This window comes from Triturus cristatus, chromosome 8 (genome assembly GCF_964204655.1).
Source record: "Triturus cristatus chromosome 8, aTriCri1.1, whole genome shotgun sequence".
In the NCBI taxonomy this organism is placed as follows: Eukaryota; Metazoa; Chordata; class Amphibia; order Caudata; family Salamandridae; genus Triturus; species Triturus cristatus.
This window is the reverse complement of record NC_140591.1, coordinates 1,621,017,445-1,621,040,834: the sequence shown is the minus strand read 5'-3', so window position 1 is coordinate 1,621,040,834 and position 23,390 is coordinate 1,621,017,445. Positions and strand designations below refer to the sequence as shown.

Sequence of the window (23,390 nt, the reverse complement as noted above, 5' to 3'; positions counted from 1 at the left end):
GATTAGGAATCCTTGCTTGTTTAACATTAGAACACATATTAAGACACTTTAACACAGGCACAGAATTTGATCACCAATACTAAATTAATGATCCCTTCTGTATCACTAAAATAGGTGCTGTGGCTAAGTGGTTAAAGCGCCTGTCTCGTAAACAGGAAATCCTGAGTTCAAATCTCAGCAGCACCTTATTATTGGTCCTTACATGTAAAAATAATTTTCATCACGCAAATGTTTAATACATTTTAAAAAGAAAAGTGTTGTTCTGTGAACATTTGAATGGGTCATCTTAAATTGAAAAACAAAAAAACCTGGTATTGTGAAGATTTTCAAAGTAATGCTTTGAATGAAAAAGGGAAAAAAGAGTGACAAAGAGCAAAATAGAGATAACAAATCATTCTAGAGTTGAATTCAAGTAATGCATTCTTAAAGAAGGCATAATTAAAACATTTATGAACAGGATAAGCAATATATCAATGAGGTGTTTATGAATAGGATCAGTATCCTCGTCTAAACTATTTGAGTAGTGCGTTTTCTGAACTGAGAAATGATTATGAAAGTGAAAAACTCAGGTTTCTCTTGAACACCATATGGCAAACTGTTCCTTAACGCATTTTCAAGAGGGTGCTGTGGCTTAGCTGGTTAAAGCGCCTGTCTAGTAAACAGGAGATCCTGAGTTCAAATCTCAGCAGTGCCTTGATTTCCTCATTCTTAAATAAAACATTATTTTCATTAAGTCGTCCTGCGATTCAATTAAATTAGAAAAGTCTGATTTATCTTTCGGTTGAACAGATCATCTTAAACCTAATAAAAACTGAAAGTGTTTTCAATATTATAGTAACAATACTGTGATTGCAAAAATCAAAAAGGTATTTCAATGAGCAAGAGGCAGATGAAATATAACCCTAGATTTGAGCAATATTGATGAATATATGTAAAACACTTATTTATGAACTATTCAAAATATGGGATTGAGTTTAAAATGTGTTCTTTTGTAATACAACATAGCTATTCTTGTTAACAGATTAGGAATCCTTGCTTGTTTAACATTAGAAAACATATTAAGACACTTTAACACAGGCACAGAATTTGATCACCAATACTAAATTAATGATCCCTTCTGTATCACTAAAATAGGTGCTGTGGCTAAGTGGTTAAAGCGCCTGTCTCGTAAACAGGAAATCCTGAGTTCAAATCTCAGCAGCACCTTATTATTGGTCCTTACATGTAAAAATAATTTTCATCACGCAAATGTTTAATACATTTTAAAAAGAAAAGTGTTGTTCTGTGAACATTTGAATGGGTCATCTTAAATTGAAAAACAAAAAAACCTGGTATTGTGAAGATTTTCAAAGTAATGCTTTGAATGAAAAAGGGAAAAAAGAGTGACAAAGAGCAAAATAGAGATAACAAATCATTCTAGAGTTGAATTCAAGTAATGCATTCTTAAAGAAGGCATAATTAAAACATTTATGAACAGGATAAGCAATATATCAATGAGGTGTTTATGAATAGGATCAGTATCCTCGTCTAAACTATTTGAGTAGTGCGTTTTCTGAACTGAGAAATGATTATGAAAGTGAAAAACTCAGGTTTCTCTTGAACACCATATGGCAAACTGTTCCTTAACGCATTTTCAAGAGGGTGCTGTGGCTTAGCTGGTTAAAGCGCCTGTCTAGTAAACAGGAGATCCTGAGTTCAAATCTCAGCAGTGCCTTGATTTCCTCATTCTTAAATAAAACATTATTTTCATTAAGTCGTCCTGCGATTCAATTAAATTGGAAAAGTCTGATTTATCTTTCGGTTGAACAGATCATTATAAACCTAATAAAAACTGAAAGTGTTTTCAATATTATAGTAACAATACTGTGATTGCAAAATTAAAAAGGTATTTCAATGAGCAAGAGGCAGATGAAATATGACCCTAGATTTGAGCAATATTGATGAATATATGTAAAACACTTATTTATAAACTATTCAAAATATGGGATTCAGTTTAAAATGTGTTCTTTTTTAATACAACATAGCTATTCTTGTTTACAGATTAGGAATCCTTGCTTGTTTAACATTAGAATACATATTAAGACACTTTAACAAAGGCACAGAATTTGATCACCAATACTAAATTAATGATCCCTTCTGTATCACTAAAAAAGGTGCTGTGGCTAAGTGGTTAAAGCGCCTGTCTCGTAAACAGGAAATCCTGAGTTCAAATCTCAGCAGCACCTTATCATTGGTCCTTACATGTAAAAATAATTTTCATCACGCAAATGTTTAATACATTTTAAAAAGAAAAGAGTTGTTCTGTGAACATTAGAATGGGTCATCTTAAATTGAAAAACTAAAAAACGTGGTATTGTGAAGATTTTCAAAGTAATGCTTTGAATGAAAAATGGAAAAAAGAGTGACAAAGAGCAAAATAGAGATAAAAAATCATTCTAGAGTTGAAATCAAGTAATGCATTCTTAAAGAAGGCATAATTAAAACATTTATGAACAGGATAAGCAATATATCAATGAGGTGTTTATCAATAGGATCAGTATAATCGTCTAAAGTAGTTGAGTAGAGCGTTTTCTGAACTGAGAAATGATTATGAAAGTGAAAAACTCAGGAGTCTCTTGAACACCATATGGCAAACTGTTCCTTAAAGCATTTTCAAGAGGGTGCTGTGGCTTAGCTGGTTAAAGCGCCTGTCTAGTAAACAGGAGATCCTGAGTTCAAATCTCAGCAGTGCCTTGCTTTCCTCATTCTTAAATAAAAAACTATTTTCATTAATTCGTCCTGCGATTCAATTAAATTAGAAAAGTCTGATTTATCTTTCGGTTGAACAGATCATCTTAAACCTAATAAAAACTGAAAGTGCTTTCAATATTATAGTAACAATACTGTGATTGCAAAATCAAAAAGGTATTTCAATGAGCAAGAGGCATATGAAATATAACCCTAGATTTGAGCAATATTGATGAATATATGTAAAACACTTATTTATGAACTATTCAAAATATGGGATTGAGTTTAAAATGTGTTCTTTTGTAATACAACATAGCTATTCTTGTTTACAGATTAGGAATCCTTGCTTGTTTAACATTAGAATACATATTAAGACACTTTAATACAGGCACAGAATTTGATCACCAATACTAAATTAATGATCCCTTCTGTAACACTAAAATAGGTGCTGTGGCTAAGTGGTTAAAGCGCCTGTCTCGTAAACAGGAAATCCTGAGTTCAAATCTCAGCAGCACCTTATTATTGGTCCTTACATGTAAAAATAATTTTCATCACGCAAATGTTTAATACATTTTAAAAAGAAAAGTGTTGTTCTGTGAACATTAGAATGGGTCATCTTAAATTGAAAAACAAAAAAACCTGGTATTGTGAAGATTTTCAAAGTAATGCTTTGAATGAAAAAGGGAAAAAAGAGTGACAAAGAGCAAAATAGAGATAAAAAATCATTCTAGAGTTGAATTCAAGTAATGCATTCTTAAAGAAGGCATAATTAAAACATTTATGAACAGGATAAGCAAAATATCAATCAGGTGTTTATCAATAGGATCATTATCCTCGTCTAAAGTAGTTGAGTAGAGCGTTTTCTGAACTGAGAAATGATTATGAAAGTGAAAAACTCAGGATTCTCTTGAACACCATATGGCAAACTGTTCCTTAAAGCATTTTGAAGAGGGTGCTGTGGCTTAGCTGGTTAAAGCGCCTACCTAGTAAACAGGAGATCCTGAGTTCAAATCTCAGCAGTGCCATGCTTTCCTCATTCTTAAATAAAAAACTATTTTCATTAATTCGTCCTGCGATTCAATTCAATTAGAAAAGTCTGATTTATCTTTCGGTTGAACAGATCATCTTAAACCTAATAAAAACTGAAAGTGTTTTAAATATAATAGTAACTATACTGTGATTGCAAAAATCAAAAAGGTATTTTAATGAGCAAGAGGCAGATGAAATATAACCCTAGATTTGAGCAATATTGATGAATATATGTAAAACACTTATTTATGAACTATTCAAAATATGGGATTGCGTTTAAAATGTGTTCTTTTGTAATACAACATAGCTATTCCTGTTTACAGATTAGGAATCCTTGCTTGTTTAACATTAGAATACATATTAAGACACTTTAACACAGGCACAGAATTTGATCACCAAAACTAAATTAATTATCCCTTCTGTATCACTAAAATAGGTGCTGTGGCTAAGTGGTTAAAGCGCCTGTCTCGTAAACAGAAAATCCTGAGTTCAAATCTCAGCAGCACCTTATTATTGGTCCTTACATGTAAAAATAATTTTCATCACGCAAATGTTTAATACATTTTAAAAAGAAAAGTGTTGTTCTGTGAGCATTAGAATGGGTCATCTTAAATTGAAAAACAAAAAAACCTGGTATTGTGAAGATTTTCAAAGTAATGCTTTGAATGAAAAAGGGAAAAAAGAGTGACAAAGAGCAAAATAGAGATAAAAAATCATTCTAGAGTTGAATTCAAGTAATGCATTCTTAAAGAAGGCATAATTAAAACATTTATGAACAGGATAAGCAATATATCAATGAGGTGTTTATGAATAGGATCAGTATCCTCGTCTAAACTATTTGAGTAGTGCGTTTTCTGAACTGAGAAATGATTATGAAAGTGAAAAACTCACGTTTCTCTTGAACACCATATGGCAAACTGTTCCTTAACACATTTTCAAGAGGGTGCTGTGGCTTAGCTGGTTAAAGCGCCTGTCTAGTAAACAGGAGATCCTGAGTTCAAATCTCAGCAGTGCCTTGCTTTCGTCATTCTTAAATAAAACATTATTTTCATTAAGTCGTCCTGCGATTCAATTCAATTAGAAAAGTTTGATTTATCTTTCGGTTGAACAGATCATCTTAAACCTAATAAAAACTGAAAGTGTTTTCAATATTATAGTAACAATACTGTGATTGCAACATCAAAAAGGTATTTCATTGAGCAAGAGGCATATGAAATATAACCCTAGATTTGAGCAATATTGATGAATATATGTAAAACACTTATTTATGAACTATTCAAAATATGGGATTGAGTTTAAAATGTGTTCTTTTTTAATACAACATAGCTATTCTTGTTTACAGATTAGGAATCCTTGCTTATTTAACATTAGAATACATATTAAGACACTTTAACACAGGCACAGAATTTGATCACCAATACTAAATTAATGATCCCTTCTGTATCACTAAAGTAGGTTCTGTGGCTAAGTGGTTAAAGCGCCTGTCTCGTAAACAGGAAATCCTGAGTTCAAATCTCAGCAGCACCTTATTATTGGTCCTTACATGTAAAAATAATTTTCATCACGCAAATGTTTAATACATTTTAAAAAGAAAAGTGTTGTTCTTTGAACATTAGAATGGGTCATCTTAAATTGAAAAACAAAAAAACGTGGTATTGTGAAGATTTTCAAAGTAATGCTTTGAATGAAAAAGGAAAAAGAGTGACAAAGAGCAAAATAGAGATAAAAAATCATTCTAGAGTTGAAATCAAGTAATGCATTCTTAAAGAAGGCATAATTAAAACATTTATGAACAGGATAAGCAATATATCAATGAGGTGTTTATCAATAGGATCAGTATCCTCGTCTAAAGTAGTTGAGTAGAGCGTTTTCTGAACTGAGAAATGATTATGAAAGTAAAAAACTCAGGATTCTCTTGAACACCATATGGCAAACTGTTCCTTAAAGCATTTTCAAGAGGGTGCTGTGGCTTAGCTGGTTAAAGCGCCTGTCTAGTAAACAGGAGATCCTGAGTTCAAATCTCAGCAGTGCCTTGCTTTCCTCATTCTTAAATAAAAAACTATTTTCATTAATTCGTCCTGCGATTCAATTCAATTAGAAAAGTCTGATTTATCTTTCGGTTGAAGAGATCATCTTAAACCTAATAAAAACTGAAAGTGTTTTCAATATTATAGTAACAATACTGTGATTGCAAAATCAAAAAGGTATTTCAATGAGCAAGAGGCAGATGAAATATAAGGGTGGGCGTAGTTCGCGAAGTAGCGCTTCGCGAAGCTACGCAAAGTGAAGTTCGCACTACGCGAGCTACGCGTAGCACTTCGCGAACTGCGTAGTAACATGTTCGCACTGTGCAAGATGTTGTTTTCAATGATTGCACAGTGCGGACAAGCAACCGGCACTGTGCAATCATTGAAAATGGCATCTTGCACAGTGCGAGCTGTAGTTTTCTGCTGCTCGAGTAGATTTTTACTCGAGCTGCAGCTTTCTCAACGCGAACTGGTAGTTTCTCATCGCGAGCGGTCGCGAGCATACGCGACCCCTCGCAATGAGAAACCTGACCTCCTCGCGTTGGGAATCTCGCCGGGAGGTTTATTTTCCATGCTTGCGATCGCGAACAAGGAAAAAGTCTCGCCAGGATGTCATTTTGCTTGCTCGCAGTCGCCAACTTGACGTTGAGGACCGCGAGCAAGCAAAAAATGACCGCAGCACTACGCAACACTACGCTATGCGTGTTCGCACTGTGCTACGTGCAGTTCGCGTAGTGCGAAGTAGCGCGAACTTCGCAAACTACGCGAGCGTAGCGTAGTGCTTCGCCCAGGCCTAAATATAACCCTAGATTTGAGCAATATTGATGAATATATGTAAAACACTTATTATGAACTATTCAAAATATGGGATTGAGTTTAAAATGTGTTCTTTTTTAATACAACATAGCTATTCTTGTTTATAGATTAGGAATCCTTGCTTGTTTAACATTAGAATACATATTAAGAAACTTTAACACAGGCACAGAATTTGATCACCAATCCTAAATTAATGATCTCTTCTATATCACTAAAGTAGGTGCTGTGGCTAAGTGGTTAAAGCGCCTGTCTCGTAAACAGGAAGTCCTGAGTTCAAATCTCAGCAGCACCTTATTATTGGTCCTTACATGTAAAAATAATTTTCATCACGCAAATGTTTAATACATTTTAAAAAGAAAAGTGTTGTTCTGTGAACATTAGAATGGGCCATCTTAAATTGAAAAACAAAAAAACCTGGTATTGTGAAGATTTTCAAAGTAATGCTTTGAATGAAAAAGGGAAAAAAGAGTGACAAAGAGCAAAATAGAGATAAAAAATCATTCTAGAGTTGAATTCAAGTAATGCATTCTTAAAGAAGGCATAATTAAAACATTTATGAACAGGATAAGCAATATATCAATGAGGTGTTTATGAATAGGATCAGTATCCTCGTCTAAACCATTTGAGTAGTGCGTTTGCTGAACTGAGAAATGATTATGAAAGTGAAAAACTCAGTTTTCTCTTGAACACCATATGGCAAACTGTTCCTTAACGCATTTTCAAGAGGGTGCTGTGGCTTAGCTGGTTAAAGCGCCTGTCTAGTAAACAGGAGATCCTGAGCTCAAATCTCAGCAGTGCCTTGCTTTCCTCATTCTTAAATCAAAAATTATTTTCATTAAGTCGTCCTGCGATTCAATTAAATTAGAAAAGTCTGATTTATCTTTCGGTTGAACAGATCATCTTAAACCTAATAAAAACTGAAAGTGTTTTCAATATTATAGTAACAATACTGTGATTGCAAAAATCAAAAAGGTATTTCAATGAGCAAGAGGCAGATGAAATATAACCCTAGATTTGAGCAATATTGATGAATATATGTAAAACACTTATTTATGAACTATTCAAAATATGGGATTGCGTTTAAAATGTGTTCTTTTGTAATACAACATAGCTATTCCTGTTTACAGATTAGGAATCCTTGCTTGTTTAACATTAGAATACATATTAAGACACTTTAACACAGGCACAGAATTTGATCACCAATACTAAATTAATGATCCCCTCTGTATCACTAAAAAAGGTGCTGTGGCTATGTGGTTAAAGCGCCAGTCTCGTAAACAGGAAATCCTGAGTTCAAATCTCAGCAGCACCTTATTATTGGTCCTTACATGTAAAAATAATTTTCATCACGCAAATGTTTAATACATTTTAAAAAGAAAAGTGTTGTTCTGTGAACATTAGAATGGGTCATCTTAAATTGAAAAACAAAAAAACATGGTATTGTGAAGATTTTCAAAGTAATGCTTTGAATGAAAAAGGGAAAAAAGAGTGACAAAGAGCAAAATAGAGATAAAAAATCATTCTAGAGTTGAATTCAAGTAATGCATTCTTAAAGAAGGCATAATTAAAACATTTATGAACAGGATAAGCAATATATCAATGAGGTGTTTATCAATAGGATCAGTATCCTCGTCTACACTATTTGAGTAGTACGTTTTCTGAACTGAGAAATGATTATGAAAGTGAAAAACTCAGGTTTCTCTTGAACACCATATGGCAAACTGTTCCTCAAAACTTTTTCAAGAGGGTGCTGTGCCTTAGCTGATTAAAGCGCCTGTCTAGTAAACAGGAGATCCTGAGTTCAAATCTCAGCAGTGCCTTGCTTTCCTCATTCTTAAATAAAATATTATTTTCATTAAGTCGTCCTGCGATTCAATTAAAATAGAAAAGTCTGATTATCTTTCGGTTGAACAGATCATCTTAAACCTAATAAAAACTGAAGGTGTTTTCAATATTATAGTAACAATACTGTGATTGCAAAAATCAAAAAGGTATTTCAATGAGCAAGAGGCAGATGAAATATAACCCTAGATTTGAGCAATATTGTTGAATATATGTAAAACACTTATTTATGAACTATTCAAAATATGGGATTGAGTTTAAAATGTGTTCTTTTGTAATACAACATAGCTATTCTTGTTTACAGATTAGGAATCCTTGCTTGTTTAACATTAGAATACATATTAAGACACTTTAACACAGGCATAGAATTTGATCACCAATACTAAATTAATGATCCCTTCTGTATCACTAAAATAGGTGCTGTGGCTAAGTGGGTAAAGCGCCTGTCTCGTAAACAGGAAATCCTGAGTTCAAATGTCAGCAGCACCTTATTATTGGTCCTTACCTGTAAAAATAATTTTCATCACGCAAATGTTTAATACGTTTTAAAAAGAAAAGTATTGTTCTGTGAACATTAGAATGGGTCATCTTAAATTGAAAAACAAAAAAACGTGGTGTTGTGAAGATTTTCAAAGTAATGTTTTGAATGAAAAAGGGAAAAATGAGTGACAAAGAGCAAAATAGAGATAAAAAATCATTCTAGAGTTGAATTCAAGTAATGCATTCTTAAAGAAGGCATGATTAAAACATTTATGAACAAGATAAGCAATATATCAATGAGGTGTTTATGAATAGGATCAGTATCCTCGTCTAAAGTAGTTGAGTAGAGCGTTTTCTGAACTGAGAAATGATTATGAAAGTGAAAAACTCAGGATTCTCTTGAACACCATATGGCAAACTGTTCCTTAAAGCATTTTCAAGAGGGTGCTGTGGCTTAGCTGGTTAAAGCGCCTGTCTAGTAAACAGGAGATCCTGAGTTCAAATCTCAGCAGTGCCTTGCTTTCGTCGTTCTTAAATAAAACATTATTTTCATTAAGTCGTCCTGCGATTCAATTAAATTAGAAAAGTCTGATTCATCTTTCGGTTGAACAGATCATCTTAAACCTAATAAAAACTGAAAGTGTTTTCAATATTATAGTAACAATACTGTGATTGCAAAATTAAAAAGGTATTTCAATGAGCAAGAGGCAGATGAAATATGACCCTAGATTTGAGCAATATTGATGAATATATGTAAAACACTTATTTATAAACTATTCAAAATATGGGATTGAGTTTAAAATGTGTTCTTTTTTAATACAACATAGCTATTCTTGTTTACAGATTAGGAATCCTTGCTTGTTTAACATTAGAATACATATTAAGACACTTTAACACAGGCACAGAATTTGATCACCAATACTAAATTAATGATCCCTTCTGTATCACTAAAGTAGGTGCTGTGGCTAAGTGGTTAAAGCGCCTGTCTCGTAAACAGGAAATCCTGAGTTCAAATCTCAGCAGCACCTTATTATTGGTCCTTACATGTAAAAATAATTTTCATCACGCAAATGTTTAATACATTTTAAAAAGAAAAGAGTTGTTCTGTGAACATTAGAATGGGTCATCTTAAATTGAAAAACAAAAAAACGTGGTATTGTGAAGATTTTCAAAGTAATGCTTTGAATGAAAAAGGGAAAAAAGAGTGACAAAGAGCAAAATAGAGATAAAAAATCATTCTAGAGTTGAAATCAAGTAATGCATTCTTAAAGAAGGCATAATTAAAACATTTATGAACAGGATAAGCAATATATCAATGAGGTGTTTATCAATAGGATCAGTATCCTCGTCTAAAGTAGTTGAGTAGAGCGTTTTCTGAACTGAGAAATGATTATGAAAGTGAAAAACTCAGGAGTCTCTTGAACACCATATGGCAAACTGTTCCTTAAAGCATTTTCAAGAGGGTGCTGTGGCTTAGCTGGTTAAAGCGCCTGTCTAGTAAACAGGAGATCCTGAGTTCAAATCTCAGCAGTGCCTTGCTTTCCTCATTCTTATATAAAAAATTATTTTCATTAAGTCGTCCTGCGATTCAATTAAAATAGAAAAGTCTGATTATCTTTCGGTTGAACAGATCATCTTAAACCTAATAAAAACTAAAGGTGTTTTCAATATTATAGTAACAATACTGTGATTGCAAAAATCAAAAAGGTATTTCAATGAGCAAGAGGCAGATGAAATATAACCCTAGATTTGAGCAATATTGTTGAATATATGTAAAACACTTATTTATGAACTATTCAAAATATGGGATTGAGTTTAAAATGTGTTCTTTTGTAATACAACATAGCTATTCTTGTTTACAGATTAGGAATCCTTGCTTGTTTAACATTAGAATACATATTAAGACACTTTAACACAGGCATAGAATTTGATCACCAATACTAAATTAATGATCCCTTCTGTATCACTAAAATAGGTGCTGTGGCTAAGTGGGTAAAGCGCCTGTCTTGTAAACAGGAAATCCTGAGTTCAAATGTCAGCAGCACCTTATTATTGGTCCTTACCTGTAAAAATAATTTTCATCACGCAAATGTTTAATACGTTTTAAAAAGAAAAGTATTGTTCTGTGAACATTAGAATGGGTCATCTTAAATTGAAAAACAAAAAAACGTGGTGTTGTGAAGATTTTCAAAGTAATGTTTTGAATGAAAAAGGGAAAAATGAGTGACAAAGAGCAAAATAGAGATAAAAAATCATTCTAGAGTTGAATTCAAGTAATGCATTCTTAAAGAAGGCATGATTAAAACATTTATGAACAAGATAAGCAATATATCAATGAGGTGTTTATGAATAGGATCAGTATCCTCGTCTAAAGTAGTTGAGTAGAGCGTTTTCTGAACTGAGAAATGATTATGAAAGTGAAAAACTCAGGATTCTCTTGAACACCATATGGCAAACTGTTCCTTAAAGCATTTTCAAGAGGGTGCTGTGGCTTAGCTGGTTAAAGGGCCTGTCTAGTAAACAGGAGATCCTGAGTTCAAATCTCAGCAGTGCCTTGCTTTCCTCATTCTTTAATAAAAAACTATTTTCATTAATTCGTCCTGCGATTCAATTAAATGAGAAAAGTCTGATTTATCTTTCGGTTGAAGAGATCATCTTAAACCTAATAAAAACTGAAAGCGTTTTCAATATTATAGTAACAATACTGTGATTGCAAAATCAAAAAGGTATTTCAATGAGCAAGAGGCAGATGAAATATAACCCTAGATTTGAGCAATATTGATGAATATATGTAAAACACTTATTATGAACTATTCAAAATATGGGATTGAGTTTAAAATGTGTTCTTTTTTAATACAACATAGCTATTCTTGTTTATAGATTAGGAATCCTTGCTTGTTTAACATTAGAATACATATTAAGAAACTTTAACACAGGCACAGAATTTGATCACCAATCCTAAATTAATGATCTCTTCTATATCACTAAAGTAGGTGCTGTGGCTAAGTGGTTAAAGCGCCTGTCTCGTAAACAGGAAATCCTGAGTTCAAATCTCAGCGACACCTTATTATTGGTCCTTACATGTAAAAATAATTTTCATCACGCAAATGTTTAATACATTTTAAAAAGAAAAGTGTTGTTCTGTGAACATTAAAATGGGTCATCTTAAATTGAAAAACAAAAAAACGTGGTATTGTGAAGATTTTCAAAGTAATGCTTTGAATGAAAAAGGGAAAAAAGAGTGACAAGGAGCAAAATAGAGATAAAAAATCATTCTAGAGTTGAATTCAAGTAATGCATTCTTAAAGAAGGCATGATTAAAACATTTATGAACAAGATAAGCAATATATCAATGAGGTGTTTATCAATAGGATCAGTATCCTCGTCTAAAGTAGTTGAGTAGAGCGTTTTCTGAACTGAGAAATGATTATGAAAGTGAAAAACTCAGGATTCTCTTGAACACCATATGGCAAACTGTTCCTTAAAGCATTTTCAAGAGGGTGCTGTGGCTTAGCTGGTTAAAGCGCCTGTCTAGTAAACAGGAGATCCTGAGTTCAAATCTCAGCAGTGCCTTGCTTTCCTCATTCTTTTTTTTTTTTAAGTTTGAAAGAAAAATTTTATTGAGACAAATAAAGGTATCCATATTACAGGGAATAACAATAAATACATATCAAGGTAATCCATTGACAAAGAGCAAAAAGAAAACGACAATTTCATGCCATCACATTATAATCGACTTATACTGCATAAAAATAAAAGACAAACTCATGAGTAGAAGATATGCTAGTAATGCATAGAAAATGAACCAAAACAGTATTAAAAGTTTGGAAATAAATCTGGGAACGTGTAGGGGGTTCATGGGGGCTTCAAGACCTCAGGGTGGGACGGCTTTATCTGAGAGGATTTTTTGGCACACATGTCGAGGAACAATGTAACAGGGGACCACAGTTCTAGACGTTTCGTTGCCAACTTCACGGGATATACAAAAGAGGTGTCCAGTCTGTGATTATGGCAGATTACATACCACCACGCCTTATAGGAGATTTTAGTGGAGTCCTTCCAGTTAACCGTGATCTGCTGAAACGCAGCCGCTAATAACAGATCAACAATTTTAGTTTTACCTGGGACATTCTCCCAGCATGGTGCGAGACTCCCCAAGAAAATATGAGGGATAGAAAAAGGAAATGCAGTGTCAAAAATCAAGTTTATTTGGGACCAAACTCGCTCCCAAAAGCTCTGCACAAGTGGGCATAAAAACAGCGCATGAAATATGTCAGCGTTTGGGGACGAACATGACCAGCACGTGTCTGGAGTAGATGCGAATCTTTTGCTCAAAGCACTCGGTGTAAGTAGAATACGATTATACACAAAAAATAACGTTTGTGTGAGGTTTGCTGCCCTGGAGGATTTACGCAGCTTGAGCCAGATATTATTCCAAAGAGAAAGTGGCCATGAAAGTTGAAAATCGCGCTCCCAAGCTTCCTCCACCTTAGATTTCTGTCTAGGAGCACCTGCCCCTTGCAAATGTTTGTATATGCTAGAAGCCGAGGGTTTAGACTTAAGTAGGGAGGAGAGTTGTGAGGGAGAAGTCTGAGAAGCGGGGACCTGAGGCAAAGCAGATAGGTGATCAAACCTATCCAACACAGCCAATTTGAGCAGAGGATATTTATGCGCGAATGAGGCAGGCAAGTCAAAACGTTGTTTGAGCAGGTGAAAGGACATAAACTTTGAGTCTGAGAAAAGCTGGTGTACCCATGCTAAACCCTTTCGATGCCAGGTTTTCCAAAAGAATGGTTTGCCGCGAATAGTCAAGTCTTTATTATGCCAGATTGTTGAACTTAGGAAGTGGTCAATCGAATCTGGAGAAGAAGGAGGAGAGGGCAACAGGAGCTTGGAAGTCAGTTTAATTATAGGAGAGGACACCGCCTGCGGTTTACGTGAAAATGAAAGGTATTCAGGGAAGGAGAAAGGAGAGAGGTAAAGACGCTCTATCCTAAGCCATAGAGGGCAATTCTCCGAGGGGTCAAGCAACCAAAGTGAGGCTTGTCGTAGAAGGAAAGCTTTTTGATAAACCTGAAAATCAGGAAAATTAACTCCTCCCTCAGCTTTTGGGCGAATCAACTTAGCTAATGACATACGAGGTCGCTTTGAATTCCACAAGAAGGAAGAGAGGGCGGAATTAATTTTTTTGAAGAATTTGGCCGGAATGGGGACTGGAATGTTGGATATGGTGTATAGTACAATGGGTGCAAGCATCATCTTTATGGTGTCTAGCCGACCCCACCACGATAAGTACAGTGGATGCCACCTGGCCGTTAAATCAGTAATTTTTTGTAGACATTTGTTTAGACATAGCGCAACTGTGTCGGATATTGAGGGAGTGATATACATGCCTAGGTATCTAATATGAGAGGGGCTCCACATAAAATTTGAGGCGCTGAAATCCGCTTTAAAAGTGTACTTGGTCAGGGGGAGAATCTCACACTTATCGCTATTCAATTTGTAGCCAGAGATTTTGGAATATGCCTGTACATCTGTCAAAAAGGCAGGAACAGAAACATTAGGATTGGACATGAAAAGCAAAATGTCGTCTGCATAGGCAGCTAATTTAAGGTGAATGTTCGCTGATTGAAAGCCGAATAAATTTGGGTTTTGGCGAAGCTTAGAGAGAAAGGGCTCCAAAGCTAGATTAAAAAGAAAAGGGGAGAGAGGACAACCCTGACGGACTCCTCTGCCCAAATCAAAATATGAGGATATCAGACCATTGGCGCAAATAGCCGCACGCGGGTTGGAATAAAGGAGAGAGATCAAGGACACAAACTTGGGACCGAAGCCAAACCAACGAAGAGTATGAAACAAGTACTTCCATTCGACTCTATCAAACGCCTTCTCGGCGTCGAGCGCTATTGCCGCTAGGGGGTGCTTCAAGGACGAGGATTTGGTCAAGACGTCAAAGAGAAGTCTCGTATTGTCCGTGATAAATCTGCCTTTAACAAAGCCCGATTGTTACGCTTCTAGTAAGTCAGGTAAGTAGGAGTCAAGACGTATGGCTAGGGCTTTTGAAAAGATCTTATAATCTATATTGACCAAAGAAATAGGCCTATAATTTTTGCAGTGTCTATGGTCTTTCCCTTCCTTCGGTATCAAACATATGTGTGCTTCCGAAAAGGTGCCTGAAGAACACCCCAGTGTGTTAAAGGAGGCTATGAGGGAATGCAACTTGGGTAATAAAAGCTTAGAAAAGTGTTGGAAGAACTCTACTGTAAAGCCATCAGGCCCCGGCGCCTTATCTTTCTTGAGCAGCTGGAGTGCCGCTGACAATTCTTGGTGCGTTAGATCGGATTCCAGGAGAGTGAGATCCGACTGATGGCAGGGAGGAGTCTGAAGTGATGAAAAAAACTGGGAGAGAGAGTCCTCAGAGGGCTGCGATTCCGAGGTATATAGGGATTTATAAAATAGGGAGAATTCGTTCAGAATATCCGAATCTTTAAATTTTAAATCCAGGCGTTCATCATAAATAGACTCAATATTGAGTCTGTTCTGTTTAACTTTCAGATAGTTAGCCAGAATCTTTCCTGCCTTGTTTTTGCCCCCATAAAATTTAGCACTGGACTTTAATAAGTACAAAGAAGCATCCTCCGTAGATTTTTTGTTAAATGCTAATTTGGCGTTGATGAGGGCCGTGAGGGATTGACTCGAGTGCGAGGTGTAAAAGGAGTGTTCCAGTGTCTTGATGTCCCGTAAAAGGTCAGCAGTAAATTTGCGGGAAAGTTTCCGCCTCTTTGCAACAAAGCCAATCACGAAATCTCTCGCTGAGGCCTTGAAAGCATCCCAAATGGTGGAGAAGGGCATGGATTGGTCAGTATTAAACGCAAAAAACTCTTCAAAAAAAGTAGTAAAAGCAGCGGTAAATTTCGGGTCCAGAAGGAGGGTGTTGTTAAAGCGCCACCTCTTAGGACCTGTGGCTCGAGGGAGAATTTCGAATACAATTGACACAGGGGCATGGTCTGATAGCAGTATAGGGCCAATTTCTGCTTGCGTAAGGGTTTGTGAGATAGAATGAGAAACAAAAATGTAGTCGATTCTTGACTGGGTATGATGAGAGGGGGAATAAAAGGTGTACTCCCTGGTGGTTGGATTACAGAGACGCCAGGCGTCAAAGAGTTGGTGTTGGGAGATAACTCGCACAAATGATTTCTGGGGTTTATTGGGGATATAAGGGACTTTGGAGTTTCTATCTATAAAGGGGTCAAAAACCTGATTACAATCACCAGCAAAAATAAAATTATCTTCCAAACCAAGGGCAATCTGAGCTGCTAAGGTGGACCAGAAGGATGGTTCTCCGCACGTTGAGGCGTATACATTAAACAGAGATATAGGAACCCCTTTAAAGGACAATTTGACATTTAACCACCGTCCATTAACATCTGAATTCTGAGATAATAATGTAAACGAAAGAGATTTACGGCAAAGAATCATCACACCATTCCGTTTGCCATCCCCAGGAGAGAAAAAGACCTCCCCCACCCAGCCCCTTTTCAGCTTTAACGATTCATCAGCGGAGAGATGAGTCTCTTGCAAAAAGACAATGTCCGCATTTAATTTGGCCAGATGGGTTAAGATCCTTTGCCGTTTAATAGGAGAATGTAAACCCCTAACGTTCCAAGTAACTAGTTTCAAAGACATGAGCAATCACAAGTAAAACAGAATGCAGTTAGAAAGCAAAAAGTCAATGCAGTACAAAATCCGTAGAAAATGGAAAAAATGTATGGCACAAAAGAGATCTTCTGATTAAAGAGAGGGACAGAGGAAAGAGACAGAGCAAGGATTGAGAAGAGAGTAAAGATAAGTAAGAAAGAGGGAAACGGAGCAGTAAGGATACCATAAAGGCAATGAGATACGAATGAAAGAGCACAACGCCAAAACAAAAACATTACAATAACGAGGACGCAAAACAAAATGTAAGACATACCTACAAAAGGAGAGAATGAGTGGGAGGGTGGGTGAAACCACATGGAGCAGACACACGTCCAGGGAGGATCCGATGGGGAACGGGGAAGGCCGTATGAGGAGACATCATAACTGTGAAACAAGAACATGTGACAAGAATTAATCTCAGGAAGCAACTGTGAGAGAAAAAAAAACAGGAACCAAGAAAGTACGAGCCTAAAAAAGAAAAAATATTGAAGAACATTACTGTAACAATGCAAAATCACTAATGCAGTGGAAATCAGCACAAAAAGCTGGCACTATTGTATAAAATAGAATGGAAACAACTTCGCCTAGCGAGTGGAGAGACTGTGGAGCAGGGAGAATAATAGAAAAGCACAAATATTGAGTAACAATTAAGCAACATGTGAGGAGGATGTTCCGGCAGAGGTGGTGGCATCCATCCTGTGTGAATCAATAAAGCTCTGCAGGCGTCCAGGATCTTCGTAAGTCGTGGTTCTATTATTGTACGTGACCTTGAAAAGACAAGGGTGAAAGAGGCCAAATCTGGCCCCCATAGAACGAAGATCAGGTCGAAGATTCAGGAAAGCCTTGCGTCTATCAGCAGTTGCCTTGGAGTAATCCTGCGCAAAAAATAGCGTGGAGCCTGACCATGTGACACGCTGAAGAGCTTTGGCTGCCGCCAACACCTTTAGCAAATCCGTGTACTCTAGGAAATAGATAATGACCCCCCTCGGTCGCTGGGGAGAGGAGCCAGCCGAAGGAGCGCGCCCCAGCCTGTGGGCTCGCTGGATGTTGAGCATAGTTCCGTCCGACAAGTGAAGGACTTTAGGGAGGAAAGTCTTAAAGAAAGCAATGGGGTCGCTCCCTTCAAGTCCCTCCCCCAGGCCAAAAATACGGAGGTTGTTCCTCCGGTTGCGGTTTTCGAGGTCTTCAACCTGTTTCTGGAGGGTGGTAATTTGCGAGTGCATGACAGGAACCATTTTAGCAGTGTCAATGAAAGTGGCAACATCATGTTCAACCGCTGTAAGCCTTGTATCGAGTTGCCCCCATTTGTCAGAGAGAGCTTGTAGTGTGGAATTTGTTTCCTCCATAAAGGGTCTAAGAGCCCTTATCTCATGTAGCAAAAGTTCCATGGAGATGTCCGAGGATGCTTTGGGAGGCGAGGGAGGGTCTTTTTTTAGCCTCTTCACGTTCGACTTGGTAGTTGTAGCGGGTGCAGGATCCATCTTCGAATGCTTATCTTCTTCCTCAGATAACTGCGAATCTTCCAACTTGGAGAGTTGTGAGAATAAAGTAGAGTTTTTGATAAAAGAACGTGGCGGCAGGGACGGACTGGTATGAGCGCCCCGTGTCCTACCCATCAACTAGCAGGGCCAGTAGCAGGGCACGCCACATAAAAAGGAAAAAAAAGGGAAGAAGAAGAAGCCACCGACTGTGGTACACAGTAGCTGGTCGCGAGTCAGCGAGCAGGGCGAAAGTGAGGATCAGAAATCATTTGCCAATACGGTTGCCAGAGACCACAATCCGCCAAAAAAGTGGTCATGAAGAGTAACAGCAGGAAAACTTCGTAGGCTCCGAGCAGAACTGTGCAGACCCAGCCAGCAATGAGAAAAATCATTACCTAAGATGGCGGCCACTGCTAGCATCCATGCAGGCTGAGGTAGAAACAAAGATAGCAACAGAAAAAAAAAACAAGAAAAACGGTCATTCGGACATCGTGAGTGGAGGAGATTCCGATTGTCACTGGAATTATGTCCTTAGGTCGCCTTGTGGTGGAAGCTCGCAAAAGGAGAAGCCATTCCGCCGAAAAACAAAATGGCGGTCGCGCTGCTGCTGAGACGAGCCGACACTAATTACCTGACAAAGGCAAAGTAATCGTCTCAAAACTGTTCGAAAACCATGGTGCGCGATGCAGGAGCACTTCCTATGCTAACTACTGCCAGCTGCTTCCTTAGAAATCATCGCGAAGTTGCACTTCTCCGCTCCGGGACCGGGAGCCTCACGGAGACGCGTCCATACTCCTTGGGCGTCAAGCCACGCCCCCTCGCTTTCCTCATTCTTAAATAAAAAATTATTTTCATTAAGTCGTCCTGCGATTCAATTAAATTAGAAAAGTCTGATTTATCTTTCGGTTGAACAGATCATCTTAAACCTAATAAAAACTGAAAGTGTTTTCAATATTATAGTAACAATACTGTGATTGCAAAAATCAAAAAGGTATTTCAATGAGCAAGAGGCAGATGAAATATAACCCTAGATTTGAGCAATATTGATGAATATATTTAAAACACTTATTTATGAACTATTCAAAATATGGGATTGAGTTTAAAATGTGTTCTTTTGTAATACAACATAGCTATTCTTGTTTACAGATTAGGAATCCTTGCTTGTTTAACATTAGAATACATATTAAGACACTTTAACACAGGCACAGAATTTGATCACCAATACTAAATTAATGATCCCTTCTGTATCACTAAAATAGGTGCTGTGGCTAAGTGGTTAAAGCGCCTGTCTCGTAAACAGGAAATCCTGAGTTCAAATCTCAGCAGCACCTTATTATTGGTCCTTACATGTAAAAATAATTTTCATCACGCAAATGTTTAATACATTTTAAAAAGAAAAGTGTTGTTCTGTGAACATTAGAATGGGTCATCTTAAATTGAAAAACAAAAAAACCTGGTATTGTGAAGATTTTCAAAGTAATGCTTTGAATGAAAAAGGGAAAAAAGAGTGACAAAGAGCAAAATAGAGATAAAAAATCATTCTAGAGTTGAATTCAAGTAATGCATTCTTAAAGAAGGCATAATTAAAACATTTATGAACAGGATAAGCAAAATATCAATGAGGTGTTTATCAATAGGATCAGTATCCTCGTCTAAAGTAGTTGAGTAGAGCGTTTTCTGAACTGAGAAATGATTATTAAAGTGAAAAACTCAGGAGTCTCTTGAACACCATATGGCAAACTGTTCCTTAAAGCATTTTCAAGAGGGTGCTGTGGCTTAGCTGGTTAAAGCGCCTGTCTAGTAAATAGGAGATCCTGAGTTCAAATCTCAGCAGTGCCTTGCTTTCCTCATTCTTAAATAAAAAACTATTTTCATTAAGTCGTCCTGCGATTCAATTAAATTAGAAAAGTCTGATTTATCTTTCGGTTGAACAGATCATCTTAAACCTAATAAAAACTGAAAGTGTTTTCAATATTATAGTAACAATACTGTGATTGCAAAATTAAAAAGGTATTTCAATGAGCAAGAGGCAGATGAAATATGACCCTAGATTTGAGCAATATTGATGAATATATGTAAAACACTTATTTATAAACTATTCAAAATATGGGATTGAGTTTAAAATGTGTTCTTTTTTAATACAACATAGCTATTCTTGTTTACAGATTAGGAATCCTTGCTTGTTTAACATTAGAATACATATTAACACACTTTAACACAGGCACAGAATTTGATCACCAATACTAAATTAATGATCCCTTCTGTATCACTAAAGTAGGTGCTGTGGCTAAGTGGTTAAAGCGCCTGTCTCGTAAACAGGAAATCCTGAGTTCAAATCTCAGCAGCACCTTATTATTGGTCCTTACATGTAAAAATAATTTTCATCACGCAAATGTTTAATACATTTTAAAAAGAAAAGAGTTGTTCTGTGAACATTAGAATGGGTCATCTTAAATTGAAAAACTAAAAAACGTGGTATTGTGAAGATTTTCAAAGTAATGCTTTGAATGAAAAACGGAAAAAAGAGTGACAAAGAGCAAAATAGAGATAAAAAATCATTCTAGAGTTGAAATCAAGTAATGCATTCTTAAAGAAGGCATAATTAAAACATTTATGAACAGGATAAGCAATATATCAATGAGGTGTTTATCAATAGGATCAGTATCCTCGTCTAAAGTAGTTGAGTAGAGCGTTTTCTGAACTGAGAAATGATTATGAAAGTGAAAAACTCAGGAGTCTCTTGAACACCATATGGCAAACTGTTCCTTAAAGCATTTTCAAGAGGGTGCTGTGGCTTAGCTGGTTAAAGCGCCTGTCTAGTAAACAGGAGATCCTGAGTTCAAATCTCAGCAGTGCCTTGCTTTCCTCATTCTTAAATAAAAAATTATTTTCATTAAGTCGTCCTGCGATTCAATTAAATTAGAAAAGTCTGATTTATCTTTCGGTTGAACAGATCATCTTAAACCTAATAAAAACTGAAAGTGTTTTCAATATTATAGTAACAATACTTTGATTGCAAAAATCAAAAAGGTATTTCAATGAGCAAGAGGCAGATGAAATATAACCCTAGATTTGAGCAATATTGATGAATATATGTAAAACACTTATTTATGAACTATTCAAAATATGGGATTGAGTTTAAAATGTGTTCTTTTGTAATACAACATAGCTATTCTTGTTTACAGATTAGGAATCCTTGCTTGTTTACCATTAGAATACATATTAAGACACTTTAACACAGGCACAGAATTTGATCACCAATACTAAATTAATGATCCCTTCTGTATCACTAAAAAAGGTGCTGTGGCTAAGTGGGTAAAGCGCCTGTCTCGTAAACAGGAAATCCTGAGTTCAAATGTCAGCAGCACCTTATTATTGGTCCTTACCTGTAAAAATAATTTTCATCACGCAAATGTTTAATACGTTTTAAAAAGAAAAGTATTGTTCTGTGAACATTAGAATGGGTCATCTTAAATTGAAAAACAAAAAAACGTGGTGTTGTGAAGATTTTCAAAGTAATGTTTTGAATGAAAAAGTGAAAAATGAGTGACAAAGAGCAAAATAGAGATAAAAAATCATTCTAGAGTTGAATTCAAGTAATGCATTCTTAATGAAGGCATGATTAAAACATTTATGAACAAGATAAGCAATATATCAATGAGGTGTTTATGAATAGGATCAGTATCCTCGTCTAAAGTAGTTGAGTAGAGCGTTTTCTGAACTGAGAAATGATTATGAAAGTGAAAAACTCAGGATTCTCTTGAACACCATATGGCAAACTGTTCCTTAAAGCAGTTTCAAGAGGGTGCTGTGGCTTAGCTGGTTAAAGTGCCTGGCTAGTAAACAGGAGATCCTGAGTTCAAATCTCAGCAGTGCCTTGCTTTCCTCATTCTTAAATAAAAAATTATTTTCATTAAGTCGTCCTGCGATTCAATTAAATTAGAAAAGTCTGATTTATCTTTCGGTTGAACAGATCATCTTAAACCTAATAAAAACTGAAAGTGTTTTCAATATTATAGTAACAATACTGTGATTGCAAAAATCAAAAAGGTATTTCAATGAGCAAGAGGCAGATGAAATATAACCCTAAATTTGAGCAATATTGATGAATATATGTAAAACACTTATTTATGAACTATTCAAAATATGGGATTGAGTTTAAAATGTGTTCTTTTGTAATACAACATAGCTATTCTTGTTTACAGATTAGGAATCCTTGCTTGTTTAACATTATAATACATATTAAGACACTTTAACACAGGCACAGAATTTGATCACCAATACTAAATTAATGATCCCTTCTGTATCACTAAAATAGGTGCTGTAGCTAAGTGGTTAAAGCGCCTGTCTCGTAAACAGGAAATCCTGAGTTCAAATCTCAGCAGCACCTTATTATTGGTCCTTACATGTAAAAATAATTTTCATCACGCAAATGTTTAATACATTTTAAAAAGAAAAGTGTTGTTCTGTGAACATTAGAATGGGTCATCTTAAATTGAAAAACAAAAAAACCTGGTATTGTGAAGATTTTCAAAGTAATGCTTTGAATGAAAAAGGGAAAAAAGAGTGACAAAGAGCAAAATAGAGATAAAAAATCATTCTAGGGTTGAATTCAAGTAATGCATTCTTAAAGAAGGCATAATTAAAACATTTATGAACAGGATAAGCAAAATATCAATGAGGTGTTTATCAATAGGATCACTATCCTCGTCTAAAGTAGTTGAGTAGAGCGTTTTCTGAACTGCGAAATGATTATGAAAGTGAAAAACTCAGGAGTCTCTTGAACACCATATGGCAAACTGTTCCTTAAAGCATTTTCAAGAGGGTGCTGTGGCTTAGCTGGTTAAAGCGCCTGTCTAGTAAACAGGAGATCCTGAGTTCAAATCTCAGCAGTGCCTTGCTTTCCTCATTCTTAAATAAAAAACTATTTTCATTAATTAGTCCTGCGATTCAATTAAATAAGAAAAGTCTGATTTCTCTTTCGGTTGAACAGATCATCTTAAACCTAATAAAAACTGAAAGTGTTTTCAATATTATAGTAACAATACTGTGATTGCAACATTAAAAAGGTATTTCATTGAGCAAGAGGCATATGAAATATAACCCTAGATTTGAGCAATATTGATGAATATATGTAAAACACTTATTTATGAACTATTCAAAATATGGGATTGAGTTTAAAATGTGTTCTTTTTTAATACAACATAGCTATTCTTGTTTACAGATTAGGAATCCTTGCTTGTTTAACATTAGAATACATATTAAGACACTTTAACACAGGCATAGAATT

At 35.7% G+C, this 23,390-nt stretch overlaps 22 non-coding genes across 22 annotated transcripts; all 22 read left to right on the top strand.

The window, feature by feature from the left end:
- Positions 1-113: 113 nt before the first annotated feature.
- TRNAT-CGU (transfer RNA threonine (anticodon CGU)) lies at positions 114-186 on the top strand. The gene has a single exon. It is a non-coding gene; the product is annotated as a tRNA-Thr (tRNA).
- Positions 187-620: 434 nt separating this feature from the next.
- TRNAT-AGU (transfer RNA threonine (anticodon AGU)) lies at positions 621-694 on the top strand. Its single transcript has one exon. It is a non-coding gene; the product is annotated as a tRNA-Thr (tRNA).
- Positions 695-1,133: 439 nt separating this feature from the next.
- Positions 1,134-1,206, top strand: TRNAT-CGU (transfer RNA threonine (anticodon CGU)). Its single transcript has one exon. It is a non-coding gene; the product is annotated as a tRNA-Thr (tRNA).
- A 434-nt stretch (positions 1,207-1,640) lies between these two features.
- On the top strand, positions 1,641-1,714 carry TRNAT-AGU (transfer RNA threonine (anticodon AGU)). Its single transcript has one exon. It is a non-coding gene; the product is annotated as a tRNA-Thr (tRNA).
- Positions 1,715-2,152: 438 nt separating this feature from the next.
- On the top strand, positions 2,153-2,225 carry TRNAT-CGU (transfer RNA threonine (anticodon CGU)). Its single transcript has one exon. It is a non-coding gene; the product is annotated as a tRNA-Thr (tRNA).
- A 434-nt stretch (positions 2,226-2,659) lies between these two features.
- TRNAT-AGU (transfer RNA threonine (anticodon AGU)) lies at positions 2,660-2,733 on the top strand. Its single transcript has one exon. It is a non-coding gene; the product is annotated as a tRNA-Thr (tRNA).
- Positions 2,734-3,171: 438 nt separating this feature from the next.
- Positions 3,172-3,244, top strand: TRNAT-CGU (transfer RNA threonine (anticodon CGU)). The gene has a single exon. It is a non-coding gene; the product is annotated as a tRNA-Thr (tRNA).
- Positions 3,245-4,191: 947 nt separating this feature from the next.
- Positions 4,192-4,264, top strand: TRNAT-CGU (transfer RNA threonine (anticodon CGU)). Its single transcript has one exon. It is a non-coding gene; the product is annotated as a tRNA-Thr (tRNA).
- A 434-nt stretch (positions 4,265-4,698) lies between these two features.
- TRNAT-AGU (transfer RNA threonine (anticodon AGU)) lies at positions 4,699-4,772 on the top strand. Its single transcript has one exon. It is a non-coding gene; the product is annotated as a tRNA-Thr (tRNA).
- Positions 4,773-5,210: 438 nt separating this feature from the next.
- Positions 5,211-5,283, top strand: TRNAT-CGU (transfer RNA threonine (anticodon CGU)). Its single transcript has one exon. It is a non-coding gene; the product is annotated as a tRNA-Thr (tRNA).
- A 432-nt stretch (positions 5,284-5,715) lies between these two features.
- Positions 5,716-5,789, top strand: TRNAT-AGU (transfer RNA threonine (anticodon AGU)). The gene has a single exon. It is a non-coding gene; the product is annotated as a tRNA-Thr (tRNA).
- Positions 5,790-6,818: 1,029 nt separating this feature from the next.
- On the top strand, positions 6,819-6,891 carry TRNAT-CGU (transfer RNA threonine (anticodon CGU)). Its single transcript has one exon. It is a non-coding gene; the product is annotated as a tRNA-Thr (tRNA).
- Positions 6,892-9,364: 2,473 nt separating this feature from the next.
- On the top strand, positions 9,365-9,438 carry TRNAT-AGU (transfer RNA threonine (anticodon AGU)). The gene has a single exon. It is a non-coding gene; the product is annotated as a tRNA-Thr (tRNA).
- Positions 9,439-9,876: 438 nt separating this feature from the next.
- Positions 9,877-9,949, top strand: TRNAT-CGU (transfer RNA threonine (anticodon CGU)). The gene has a single exon. It is a non-coding gene; the product is annotated as a tRNA-Thr (tRNA).
- A 434-nt stretch (positions 9,950-10,383) lies between these two features.
- TRNAT-AGU (transfer RNA threonine (anticodon AGU)) lies at positions 10,384-10,457 on the top strand. The gene has a single exon. It is a non-coding gene; the product is annotated as a tRNA-Thr (tRNA).
- Positions 10,458-11,913: 1,456 nt separating this feature from the next.
- TRNAT-CGU (transfer RNA threonine (anticodon CGU)) lies at positions 11,914-11,986 on the top strand. The gene has a single exon. It is a non-coding gene; the product is annotated as a tRNA-Thr (tRNA).
- A 434-nt stretch (positions 11,987-12,420) lies between these two features.
- TRNAT-AGU (transfer RNA threonine (anticodon AGU)) lies at positions 12,421-12,494 on the top strand. The gene has a single exon. It is a non-coding gene; the product is annotated as a tRNA-Thr (tRNA).
- A 6,864-nt stretch (positions 12,495-19,358) lies between these two features.
- TRNAT-CGU (transfer RNA threonine (anticodon CGU)) lies at positions 19,359-19,431 on the top strand. Its single transcript has one exon. It is a non-coding gene; the product is annotated as a tRNA-Thr (tRNA).
- A 946-nt stretch (positions 19,432-20,377) lies between these two features.
- On the top strand, positions 20,378-20,450 carry TRNAT-CGU (transfer RNA threonine (anticodon CGU)). The gene has a single exon. It is a non-coding gene; the product is annotated as a tRNA-Thr (tRNA).
- A 434-nt stretch (positions 20,451-20,884) lies between these two features.
- TRNAT-AGU (transfer RNA threonine (anticodon AGU)) lies at positions 20,885-20,958 on the top strand. The gene has a single exon. It is a non-coding gene; the product is annotated as a tRNA-Thr (tRNA).
- A 1,459-nt stretch (positions 20,959-22,417) lies between these two features.
- On the top strand, positions 22,418-22,490 carry TRNAT-CGU (transfer RNA threonine (anticodon CGU)). Its single transcript has one exon. It is a non-coding gene; the product is annotated as a tRNA-Thr (tRNA).
- A 434-nt stretch (positions 22,491-22,924) lies between these two features.
- On the top strand, positions 22,925-22,998 carry TRNAT-AGU (transfer RNA threonine (anticodon AGU)). The gene has a single exon. It is a non-coding gene; the product is annotated as a tRNA-Thr (tRNA).
- The last annotated feature ends 392 nt before the right edge of the window (positions 22,999-23,390 follow it).